Source organism: Aquarana catesbeiana, linkage group LG13, assembly GCF_042186555.1.
Source record: "Aquarana catesbeiana isolate 2022-GZ linkage group LG13, ASM4218655v1, whole genome shotgun sequence".
Taxonomy (NCBI): domain Eukaryota; kingdom Metazoa; phylum Chordata; class Amphibia; order Anura; family Ranidae; genus Aquarana; species Aquarana catesbeiana.
Genome location: NC_133336.1, coordinates 165,780,334 through 165,794,310, shown reverse-complemented (window position 1 = coordinate 165,794,310; position 13,977 = coordinate 165,780,334). Strand labels below are relative to the sequence as shown.

The 13,977-nt window shown below is 40.5% G+C and overlaps 1 pseudogene; it reads right to left on the bottom strand.

Annotated features, from left to right (window-relative positions):
* LOC141116572 (C-reactive protein-like) overlaps window positions 1-13,367 on the bottom strand; it is a 35,218-nt pseudogene extending 21,851 nt beyond the window's left edge.
* Window positions 13,368-13,977: the final 610 nt, after the last annotated feature.

Sequence of the window (13,977 nt, the reverse complement as noted above, 5' to 3'; positions counted from 1 at the left end):
TTTGGAGCGTTTGAGGGATTTATCAACTGACTCAGTGAGAAATAGATCGTATTCCAATCTAGATTTTTCCAGATGAGATTTTGTACTCTGAGATGGATTATCTTGAAATGATATGTAGGCTGCATTAAAATTGAGTTCTAGTTTTTTTGCTAGATTTTTGCGTTCCCGTTTAAATAGTGCCATTTGTCTTTGTATTGTACCACGCAAGACAGGCTTATGAGCTTCTCACAGTGTTATTGGGGAGATGTCTGTTGTATTATTAATTGATATGTATTCCTTTAAAGCTTGTTCAATGGCCATCTGATGTAGTGGGTGTTTGAGCATTATGTCCGGTAAGTACCACATTGGGTCATGCGCTTTTGGTATGGCTGAGGCTATAGTAGTGTATACTGCATTATGGTCAGACCACGGAATCGGAATTATATCTGATGCAATAATTTCTGGTATCATTCCTATTGTTAGAAAAATATGATCTATTCTGGTGAAGGTTTGATGAGGGTGCGAGAAATAAGTGAATTTCTTTTTCATTGGGTTACTTTCTCTCCATGAATCTACCAGATTGTATTTGGAAAGAAGTTGAGAAAAAGGTAATCTAGAGGTTATTTTGGATGGTGTAAAAGGTGATTTATCTAGAAATAGGAGGAGGACCTGGTTCGAATCCCCACACATTATCACTGTTCCTATTTTGTGTGTATTAATCACTTGTAATATATGTGAGAGGAATGGTGTAGGTTGTTTGTTAGGAGCGTAGTAGGAAATCACTGTGATTGCTGTATCCATTATATAACCCATGAGTATCAGGTATCTACCTTCTGGGTCTTTAATTTCTGATGATAAGGTGAATGGTGTGGATCGGTGAAATGCAATTAGAGTTCCCCTTTGCTTGGTACAGGCAGAAGCCGTGTAAATTTGTTGATAAAAAGGAGAAATATATTTTGGAGTAGAATCTTTGGTGAAGTGTGTTTCTTGGAGGCATACTATGTGAGCCTTCTTGTTATGGAAAGTACGGAAGGCTTTGGTCCTTTTTTGAGGGACATTTATTCCCTGAACATTCAGGGAAAGTATATTCAGTGGTGCCATGGCAATAGATCAAACAGTTTTGACTTACTTTTTGTTATGCAGAGCTGACTGCGCAGATCAACCTGTGTGGACTGAAGAGATGAATAGATAGAAAAGAAATCAGTGAATTCTGGAGTAAAGAGTAAACAAAAAACATATGAGATTAGATGATACATTGTATAAATTATTTTTTGCAAGTAATCACAATTTACCCGTGAAAGAGAATAAATATCTCTCTCAGGGGAATAAGTGCCTTCGTCACACTCCCACATAATATGGTTGGGAGAATGAGGAGGGCTAATGGGGGTACACGGATCTTCCGCTTACAGGAGAGAAGTGCTATGTCAAAAGACATCAAAATGATGTTTCATTAATTGGAGTGCAGAATATAGTTTTTGTTGAAATTATTTATTCCAGGGTGGTTGTATATGGTTAGTCTTGCCCTAGGCTAAATAATTCAGTTAGAAAGGTACTGTTAATAACTTTGGTATTGATGAAGATAGTTTGAATTATTTTGGGATTTTAACCCTTTTAGAGTAAACAATTACATATTTTATTCATATGTGACTGTTTAGATATGTTAACTCATAACATTGAGGTTGTATTGCTTCAGATTAGAATAAACAAAAACATAATTCTAGGAACTAGTTAGGTAATAATATATTTGTTTTAAGAAAAGAAAGAAAAAGCTTCCATTACTTCTGGATTATTGAACATATTTGTCCTAAAAAGTAATAAATCTATTGTTATTACCTGATAATATATAACTGAACAAGAATTTCCTTATTTCACCTATGAATCAGAAGTAATAAGAAATATAACTGGAATGTAACATGATTCCACACAGTGTGTGACTATCAGAATGCAGTTACATTCAGTTATAAACATAGGTTTTTTATAGAGAACCATCTCTTAGTATAATAAATGAAGAGATATCAGGAATTAGGATGTCAGTCCATTGAATCTTCTTGGTCCATGGATGATGTGGCATAACGGCCTCTTTTGTGAGAATGATGATTCCCATTTTGTTCTGAAATTTTCTGGGTGCTGCCTGAAGGTGAAGATGACGCCATTCTTCTGCGTGTGGGAGTGTTGCTGCTTGTGGGTTCTGTCAGATTTTAAAAGGGTTTGTTGTAGTTCATCTGCTGATCTGCTTCTGTAAATTGTACCTTGGTAGTTAAATCTGACTGAAAAGGGGAAGCCCCATTGATACATAATGTTGTGGCGTTGCAGTTCCATTAGTTGGGGTTTCATGGATCGTCTTTTAGTAATAGTAAGTTGGGATAGGTCAGCAAAAATTTGATAATTGTGTCCTTGAAAATTAAGTTCCTTTTTTTCTCTTGCAGCAATTAGTATTTGTTCTTTCGTTCTGTAATAATGAAATTTTGTGATTATATCACGTGGGGGTCCATCTTTCTTTTTGGCTGTGAGGGCTCTGTGTACTCTGTCCAGTTCTAAACGTTCAATAGGGATATCTGGCTTTAGTTCTTGTAATAGAGCAGTAATAGTAGATTGCAGGTCTGTCACAGTTTCAGGTATTCCCCTTATGCGCAAGTTTGAACGTCTGGCTCTATTTTCGTAATCTTCGAGCTTAGTTTGAAGTATTAAATTCTCTTTTTTTAATTGTTCCAATTCTGTTATATTTTCTTGGGTTGTAATTTCAATTTCATCCATTTTTATTTCTAAGGCTGCGGTGCGGTTTCCCAGCTCTCTTATTTCTTTGGTTAGGCTTTTTGTTATTTGGTCTGAGGTTTGTTTTAAAGCCTTATGAAGCATCTTTTCAAATTGTAATAATATTACTGGGGATACTGAGGAGGCTTGTGGAGAAGTTTGTGAGAGGATTTGTTCTGTATCTGACTCAAATGGAGAGTCTTGCTGTGACATTTTCTGTCTGTGAGAGCGCCCTGATGCTGTATCTTGTGAGGTGACTGGAGCTGCTTCAGCTGCAGTGAGTGCCTGTGAGCTCTTTGTGAGGTGATTTTTATTTCTGCCACGGTTTCCTCCCAGTACCATATTTCCTGCCCAAACTTTCACAGTTTGTTCCCTGGGGCAAAAAGGTTCAAATGGATACCTTTTGAGCCTGCAGGCTCCGCTTTGTCCTTCTCTTCTCTCCTCAGCGGTGTGGAGCTCTAACAATGCATGTCTGCTCCGCTCATAAAGCCAATTTTCAACCACTTTTAAAAAATATCACCAAAGATTTAGAAAAATGGACAATGAAGTACTTCTCGTGGTTTGGTAGAGCAGCTATAATTAAAATGACAGTTTTACCCAGAATACTATACTTCTTCCAAACAGTACCCATAATACTACCTTCAAGCTTCTTTAAATCCCTACACTCCCTGCTAAGAAAATTCCTTTGGAACTCCAAAAAACCTAGAATCAGTCTAAATTTACTTACTATGAACAAACAAAATGGAGGCATGGGTTTTCCTAATTTTAAAAATAATTACCTAGCTACACAATTAACTAGAATCATAGATTGGACATGCCACAAAGAGAATAAAGATTGGGTGGGACTGGAAAATAACATAGGACCTATTCCGATATCATATGCTCCATGGATTCCTTGGAACCTGTGTCCGAAACAATTAAAACAACATCCTCTCATAGGGGCTACATTAAAAACCCTACAAACAATTAATCAGAGACATTTACTTACTTCCTCACTAGGGCCACTAACTCCATTGACAACAAACCCTGACTTCCCCTCAGGAATGGATGGTTCCATCCAATCACTTTACAACAGAAACACGCCACTTCTAGTCGCACATTGTTTAAAGAACAACAAAATCAAGTTTCAAGCAGATCTACAAAAAGAAATAGGACAAACACCACTACATTTCAAGGAATACCAACAAATACATGACTTCATCATGAACACTCAGAGACAAAAACATTTCTTTAGACCCTTAACACCCTTTGAAACTATATGTTTTTTGGCTAGTACGACCACTAAGAACATTTCATTAACATATACTTGGTTGCAGTCCAGCGATTTACAGGAATCTAACAGACACAAAACTTTCTGGGAATCAACACTGAACAAACCCATTACAAAAGACCAACGGCTACAAGCATGTGTGTTCGCACACAAGTGTGCAATCAGTGTGAAATTACAGGAAACTTCATTCAAAATCCTAACAAATTGGTATATTACACCAAATAAATTACACAAATGGTTTCTGACAATACCTGGACATTGCTGGCGCTGCAATCGGGAAGAAGGCACACTATACCACATCTGGTGGGAATGTGATTTGATTAAGGTGTCCGTTTATGAAGCAGTGATCAGCGGTGATCCCGAGGATCACCGCTGATCACAGTCCATAAACAGTTTATGAAACAGTGATAATCGGGGGAGAACATGTTTGAACTTGTTCTCCCGCCGATTATCTCTACACACGGAGAATCCTCATTGAATGACACAGTAACGGCCAGTTTATGAAGCGGTGATCTCACCGCTTCACTGGTGATCTGAGTCAGAATTCACACTCCCAGGTTCACCAGCTCAGAGATGGTGAATCGGGGAGTGAAGAGGAAATCTGGGGGGATCTGAGAGGGAAGGAGGAAGATTTTTAACTTCCTTATGCCTCGTTCAGACCCCCCAACACTGTAAGCATGTCCCCCTGTCATATTTATGTGTATACATATTTATACATATATACATATAATGTGTATATGTATATATATATCATGTGTGTGTATATACATGTATATATAGTGTGTGTGTGTGTATACATATGTGTATAATGTAGGGGGACACATTATTTTATTAACATTAATCCACGCCGTTGAGCAGTGATAATTTATCACTGCTTGATAAACTGACATCTGGTGCTGTAATCTCGTAAAGTCTCACGAGATTCCAGTATCAGGGGACGTTCTCCACTATTTGAAGCATTTGTAGATCACTTCACTCCTCCAAAGGTGAAGCGATCTACACCGCTTCATAAACTGGCACACAGAGGAGAAGATTCTTCACTGTGAATGCCGGAGAACGAAGCAGTGAATAGATTTCACTGCTTCATAAACGGACACCTAAACCCTTTTGGAACCAAGTAATCAAGATCATAAAACACATCACAAAAACGAACATTCATTTAGACGCTGCTTGCTGTCTTATAAATATTACCAATTGCACCCTAAAAAAATACAAAAACTCCCTGACCAGATTCTTAATCACAACAGCAAAAACAGTAATACCAAGACACTGGAGAAACACCGCCGCACCTACAAATAAAGAATGGTTGGAAGAGATACATCTCCTCAAAGGTATGAAGGAGATCAGGGCAACAGCACAAGGGAATACAGAAAATTTAAATAAAATATGGCAGCCGTGGATCATCTTTAAATTTTCTGATTCTTATAACAATTTCACATAGGGATATACCTCTTAACATAAAGAAATGTGAATAATTACATCTCTCTTATATTTTATTTACTCTGCTTTTCCTCTCTTTACTTTTCATTTCTGTTACTATATATATTTAGAAGGGTATTTTTAGAGACCTATTTTTTCTCTTGAATTAAGGTGTCCTTTTATGAAACTGAGATCAGCGGCGATCCCGAGTCTCACCGCTGATCTCAGCACTTTACCAGTTTATGAAACTGAGATAATCAGCGGAGAACATGTTCTCCGCTGATTATCTCAGCACAGTGAGAATTCACAGAAACGGCCAGTTTATGAAGGTGCGATCTCCACACCTCACTGGCGATCTGTGACAGAATTCTCACTTTCTGATTCACCATTTCAGAAGTGGAGAATCAGAGTGAGAAGCCTGAAACTGGCTGATATTCTGGAGAAAGAAAGAAGTCTTTTGACTTCTTTCTTTCACCAAACAGTCAGAGCACACCTTCCCCACCATTACACACCCCAAAACCAGCAGGATAGGAATTTATAGTGTATATATATATATATATATATATATATATATATATATATATATATATATATATATATATATATATATATATATATATACATACATATATATATATATATATATATATATATATATATATATATATATAGATGTAAATATACATCTATATATATATATATATATATAGCTATATATAGATACATATATAGATATATATATATCTATATATGTATCTATATATAGATATATATATATATATTTTTTTTTAGATGTTCACGTCTCTGGCTGGGTTCACACTTGTGCGATGCGTGAACCAGCGTGATTCCTGTGCGGGTTTTCACATCGCACCTACATTGACATCTGCGCACCACTGCGGGTGTCAATGTAAAGTTAATGACACCCCCAGATCATTTCACAGATCGCAGTGCGAACTATGTAATGGTGCAGGAATCGGATCGCATGGGTGTTCACACCCATGCGATCCGATTCCAGTGCGGACCAAATAAAGGGTCCTGTACCATTTTGGTGCAAATGCAATATGATTTAGGGCCAGTTCCCACTGCTGCGGTGTCCGAGATCGGATGTGATTCGCACCGCAGTGCAAAATCACATCCGATCTCTGTGCGATGCGATTTCAGCCATACAGATAGTATTGCTAAATTTGCATTGCCCTCGGACCAAACTCTTACAGGACCCTTTTTTTGGTCCACAGCAGAATCGGATTGCATGGGTGTTCACACCCATGCGATTCGATTACTGTCCGAGTTTGCAGATCGCACTGCGATATGCGAACTGATTTGGGGGTGTTAACTTTTAGGCCCAGTTCACACTTGTGCGATGCCGGACATCGCACAGGCATCGCATGTTATTTGCAGCACACTGCCATTCACATTACATGCGATGTCTGTGCGGTGCGATATCAGCTGTACAGATAGTATGGCTGATATCGCACCGCATTCGGTGCAAACACGCACAGGACCCTTTTTTCTGTTCGGACCAGAATCGGATCGCATGTGTGTTCACACATATGCGATCCGATTCATGTCCGAACTGTCAGTTTGCAGTGCGATATGCAAGCTGATCTGGGGGTGTCCTTAACAATGTATTGACACTCCCCAGCGATTCGCATATGGCAGTGTGAACTGACATGCGAGTCGGTGCGATGCAGGAGCCCGCAGTGGATTCGCAGTGTTCTCGCATCGCACCAGTTTATCAATTTTTATGTTTATCTATAATGAAATATATTTTATTTTAATTTATTAATAAATATTTATACTTGTATACTTTATTAAAATTATTTTTTTAATGATTATAAATGTATTTTGCATTTATATGAATGGTGTATAGCTGCATTACATATGTGCATTACATTCATTTACTATACACCATTCACATTTAAATAGGAACATGTATGATCTTTAAATATTGATAAAAACAATGTTTTTTTTATAATTAGGTTAATGTAGGGGGAATTTATCTTTATTATTTTATTAATATGTTGGGGAATAATGTGTGCTGATTTGTGTTAAACTTTTGTATTTTATGGTTCCTCATACTGTAATCCCGCTATATCACACGAGATTACAGTGAGAGGAGCCATTCTCAGGAGTTCCCGGCGTTTGTAGATCGCTCCTCAACTCAACATGAGAAGCGATCTACACACTTTCATAAACAGGCACTCAGAGGAGAGCGATCTCCTCTGAGAATGCCTGAGAACTGAAAAGCGGTATTTTACCGCACTTTCATAAAAGGACACCTAAATAATAGATTTTGATACATAAATTCAGAGTATTTCAAATAAACAATTGATGTGAAGATAGGCTGATTACAAAGCCATCTTGTTGGTTTCGCTAGTAAAATACTCAATTCAATTATTTACAGTTATATTTTTATATGATACTCATGTACAAATGTTAGTATGATTGTACAAATGCTATATTTTAACATCAATAAAAAGCTTATTGTTTAAAAAAAAACGTACTTATTCACAAAAATTTTTTACAGAAACAAAGAAAAACTTGTTTTTTTTCAAAATTTTCAAAAATAAAAACCACAGAGGTGATTAAATACCACCAAAAGAAAGCTCTATTTGTGGGAACAAAATGATGAAAAAATAGTTTGAGTACAGTGTAGCATGACCGCGCAATTGTCATTCAAATTGCGACAGTGCTGAAAGCTGAAATTGCCCTGGGCGGGAAGGTGTCTAAGTGCCTGGTATTGAAGTGGTTAAAGTCCCGGGGCTTGTTACCCCTCCTCCCCTCCTTTTTACTATATACGTTTATTGGGATGTGGTGTTCTTTCTGTTTTTTTTCTGCCTTGATTTTTCTTTATTGCCTCCCCAAATGAGTCTTGCTCCTGTCCCAAAACTATACTTGTTTCAGGACCAATAGTAAAACCTTTTTTTGAAACTTGTCTAGGGTAGAGTTTTCCATTGATCCAAAGTTACTTGAATGACTTCAGCAGTGGAATCCCAGGTCACACAGGTTTGCTTCCAGTGTAGCATCTCAGTTTCTATCCTGAATGTAGTTTCGTCCTCATTAACATACACATTGTAGGCATTTGGCGGATTTGGAAAAATTTGAAAAGTGTTGTACCTAACATAACTCATTGCCAGAGAAAAGAGACTATGGTGCTGTGTAAGCTCTGTGTAAGATCTCAAGCAGATACTGACTTTTTCTATTGGTTTACTTATGTCAGGTGTGGAGATGCAACCCCATGTCACAGGTGCTTATGAGCAGTGTATGCCTGATTTTGTTAGGCTTGCTAATTGCACACCTGTGCGCTGGCTTCATAATCATCCCATGAATAGAAGTCAGTGCTCATCCTTGGAGACAACTCCACCCGGCAGACAGGAGTTCTGGCCTAGGAGTCAGGAGCAGCGGCGGCCCGTGCATTGTGGGCGCATGGGCGCCGCCCCACCATCCATGCACCTGGACCTTTCATGATGCCGGACGCATGGATTCCTATGGTGGGGGCAGGAGGGGGTGGTCATTTTTGAAGCACCTGATTAGAGCCAGAGGCTCCAATAGGCTTCAAAATAGGGTGGGTTTGGGGCGCAGGGTGTGCCCTGATCCCACCCAATTGTGTGACGTTGTGGGGTCTGTCAGAGCTGCACATGGGGGGGTTGGGGGTGCTGCCAGAGCCGAGAGCCCGTGAGTGGGGAGGTTGGTGGGCACAGTGGCTGCATATGATGGGCACAGTGACTGTATTTGGTGGGCACAGTGGCTGCAAATGCTGGGCACAGTGGCTGCATATCATGGGCACAGTGACTGTATTTGGTGGGCACAGTGGCTGCATATGCTGGGCACAGTGACTGTATTTGATGGGCACAGTGGCTCGCATGATGGGCACAGTGGCTGTATTCGGTGGGCACAGTGACTGTATTTGGTGGGCACAGTGGCTGCACATGATGGGCACAGTGGCTGTATTTGCTGGGCACAGTGGCTGTATATGCTGGGCACAGTGGCTGTATATGATGGGCACAGGGGCTGCATTTCATAGCAGAGTGGCTATATTTGATGGGCACAATGGCTGCATATGATGGGCACAGTGGCTGAATTTGATAGGCACAGTGGCTGAATATGATGGGCACAGTGGCTGCATATGATGGGCACAGTGGCTGCATATGATGGGCACAGGGGGCTGCATTTGATGGCACAGTGGCTGCATTTAATGGCACAGTGGCTGTTTTTGGTGAGCCCAGTAGCTGCATATGATAGGCACAGTGGCTGCATTTGATGGCATAGTGGCTGTATTTGATGGGCACAGTGGCTGCATTTGCTGGGCACAGTGCCTGTATTTGCTGGGCACAGTGGCTGCATTTGATGGGCACAGTGGTTGCATTTGATGGGCACAGCGGTTGCATTTGATGGGCAAAGTGGCTGAATTTGATAGACACATTGAGGCTGCAATTGTGGGGTTTTTTTTAGCTATTTTTCCTATTTTTTCAGTTTGTTTGAGCCCCCCCAAAAATTTTGAGCACCAGCCACCACTGGTCAGGAGGGAGAAAGTGCAGCACAAAGCTGCAAGCACAGAGGTGCTGAATGTAAGGTCTGGGGAAGATAGACCAAGGCCTAAGGTGTAAGGCCTGTGGTGTTGAATACCCCTGTGAGGGAATCTGATGTTTATTTTTGAACTTTGTTTCTTTTGAATAAAAATGGGGTGCCATGCCCTCGAAAATGCAGATTTCTTCAACTCGGATGCACCACTAGAGCTTAATCCCCCTCGGATCGTTACAAAGGTTTCAAAGTAACAGTTGCAGTTGGTTTTGAGAAAAAGAACACTTTACCACTCATATCTATAAAAAAATGTAAAACAATTATATTTTATTAGTTAAAAACCATGTAAACATAATAATCCATACATTTAGATTCATCAGTAGAATCATGATTATTGCTGTCATTTTTTACCGACTCCATCATCATTATATAAAGTTACTATATTAATGAGTTTAAAAGATTTAATTTTTTTTTTATTATACTTACCTAGGTGGATCGGTCCCATGCTCTAAGGTCAAGAACCGAGTGATCAAACAACAGTGACTGCTAGGTTCTCTGAGCCCCCTAAGCAGAGAGCTGGTGACTGTCCGTCATTGGCTCTCTGCTCTGCTCCCCTGTGCTCACTGAAGTGCTGGGCTGTGGAGGGGGCAGGAGCAGCCAGCTCAGGCTCTCAGTGGCCTGCTGAGAGGCTGAGCTAGGTGCCAATCCTGCATGTGGGCTGATCCGGACCATATGGTCACGATCTTTCCCAAGCCTGGACCAGCTCTGTAACATCAGCCAACAGCTTCAGCCTGCTGTCTGCTGAAAACGGTTTACGGGAGTACAGAGCAAATTGAACTTCTGTGATCCACAGGAGAAGTACAGCCAAACAAGCTTTGGCTATACTTCTTTAAAGTGTAACGCGAGCCAAAACTTTTTTTAGTTTTTAGTAGAATAAGAAAGGGCTAGAACCACTATTAGGTTTCAACTGCTTTCCGCGTACAGTGTAACCGTGCCCGCAGGACTGGTGGACTCGATGTCCACCGGTCTCCCGGCGATCGCGTCATGGAGCCTCAGAACTAAAAAAAAAAAAGAAAGCTCTGTTTGTGGGAAAAAAAGACGTCAATTTGTTTGGGTGCAACGTTGCATGGCTGCGCAATTGTCAGTTAAAGCGACGCAGTGCCGATTTGCAAAAAGTGTTCTGGTCAGGAAGGGGGTAAAATCTTCCGGGGCTGAAGCACTAATATCTTATAAGATATGTTGATATTATTTCCAAAAAAAGTTTTCAGTCTTTATAAATCTGAGCCTTCATTAAAAGAATATCTGATTAACCTGCAGTTAAGGTCCTTTCGAGGTACTTCCTGCTACTGGGGTAAAAGAGTGAAAATTCTGCTTCTGCAAGTAGATGCACCAGTACAAATTGCCCAGTCATGGTCTACCATCATGAAGCCAATCCAAAGCAACGATGTACAGTGAGTGCTAAAGCAAGCACAATAAGACAGGAAGTGGCCATGGCCACATTCCTTACTAGGCTACCTAAGCCATGGCCTAGAATGGCATGACTGCCAAGGGCAGCACCTAGCCTAGCTAGAAGTTTATGTTACCTACTGCTACTTACAGGCTCACACAACCTAACATCAACAAGACCACAATCTCCTCTTCCACCTACAAGTTTCAAGGTACATTTTCAGCTCCCAAACCTAGCACCAGCCCACCAGATCTCCAATTTATCTCCAGCTTCTTTTCCTCCTACTCCACTGTGTATTGGGAGCATAAGGCATGCTAACTAGGACTAGTTTAGTTGTTGAGAAAAAAAATATCATGAGAAATTATTTCTTTTTTTTTTTTAATTATTTATTTAGTGGTATGCGACATACAATAATGCAGTAACTTCACAAAATATACGGTACAAACAGTTTAGGATACATAGGAACAGTAACTAATAGTATCTGTACTAGAAGTAATTACACTGAAGCAAATCTGTAGATGTGCAGGGTTACCAGATACCTAGGAAGTAAAAGGCTAGGGCTTCTCGTTGATCATCGGGTTGAGCACATTGAGCACATTGAGCGCATCGGGTGCCACTCCTGGCAGCTAAGAACAGAAAACTGAGGCTACAATTAGCACAGGCTCACCAAAATTGAACAATAGAAAATTGGAAAAACATTGCCTGGTCTGATGAGTCTTGATTTCAGCTGTGACATTGATGATAGGGTCAAAATTTTGCGTAAACAACATGAAAGAATGGATCCATCCTGCCTGTATCAGCGGTTCAGGCTGGTGGTGTAATGATGTGGGGGATATTTTCTTGTCACACAGCTCAAACTGGTTTCTTGAACATGACAATGAGTTTGCTGTACTCTAATGGCCTCCACACGCACCAGATCTCAATTCAATAGAGCACCTTTGGGGTGTGATATAATGGGAGATTCGCATCATGGATGCCCAGCCAACAAATCTGCAGCAACTGTGTTCAGCTATCACGTCAATATGGACCAAAATCTCTGAGGAATGTTTCCAACACCTTGTTGAATGTATGTCATGAAAAATTAAGGCAGTTCTGAACGCAAAATGGGGTCCAACCCCAGTACTAGGTGGATCTAATAAAGTGGCTAGGACAAAAACATTTTTGACTTGTGCTTTATACAAACAAGTTACCTCTAATGACGGTAATCCCACATCTAGACAGTTGCTCTTTAGTTTCAAAATCCTTTTCTCACCTGTGCCGGAATGCACAGGCAGCATGTGGTTCCCAGAGTGAAAGGTTGTAGTTCTGGTGTCCACCAGCGGGTGTCTCCCAGCCAGCAGATTCCAGTAATAAGTCTTCACTATATGCTGGCTGCTGGGAGGTTTTTTAGCCCCTCTTCTACTAGCACACATATGTCAAACACAAGGCCCACGGGCCATATCCGGCCCTCCAGGCCATCTCATGTGGCCCTCGCACCTCTCCTGCAGCTGCAGGACATCTCAAGCCCTCCTCTGGTCATCCTCCAGAACTTGCACTTTCTGCTTCCCAGCAGTGCCCTCAGCTTCTTCCCAACAGCAGCACAAGGTAAGTGAGGAGAGCTGTGATGTAAGGGAGGGTGGAGGACTCTTGACTTCTGATGGTGGGGGTGCTCTTGACATCTGATTTAAGGAGGGGTGGGGTGCTCTGGACATCTAGTCTTTCAGATACAGCCAGCCCTTTGAGGGTAGTCATAATGCTGATGCGGCCCATGATAAAATTGAGTTTGACACCCCTGTACTAGCACCTCATGCTTCAGTATTTTTTAATCTTCTAGCCAGATACTGCTTGCTAATTTATCCTGACCCTGCTGTTGATCTTGCTCTTACTCTGCATCTTGTACCCTTCTGCCTTGTATCTGCTCTCCTTTTTCCTGATCCCAGGCCTGGTTCCCACCTTGATTGCATCTCCTCCAGTATTACCCTGTTGATCCGTGTTCTCCATTTTGTATAAATTTTGTATGTATAGTTAGTTTGCAAGTTAGGCTTTTTGTTACTTAGGTTGTTTGTTAGTTATTTTGTCATTTGGTTATGGTTCACTTGTGTTTTTTTGTTTGCTGGTATTTACATGTTTTTGTTTCAATGGTAATAAACAACTTTCTTAAGATATATATATAAAGTATCTCACAAATGTGAGTATATCCCTCACATTTTTAAAAATATTTTATTCGATCTTTTCATGTGACAACACTGAAGAAATGACACTTTGCTACAATTTAAAGTAGTGAGTGTACAGCTTGTATAACAGTGTAAATTTGCTGCCCCCTCAAAATAACTCAACACACAGCCATTAATGTCTAAACCGCTGGCAACAAAAGTGAGTACACCCCTAAGTGAAAATGTCCAAATTGGTCCCAAAATGTTAATATTTTGTGTGGCCACCATTATTTTCCAGCACTGCCTTAACCCTCTTTGTCATGGAGTTCACCAGAGCTTCACAGGTTACCACTGGAGTACTCTTCCACTCCTCCATGATGACATCACGGAGCTGGTGGATGTTAGAGACCTTGCACTCTTCCACCTTCTGTTTGAGGATGTCCCACAGATGCTCAATA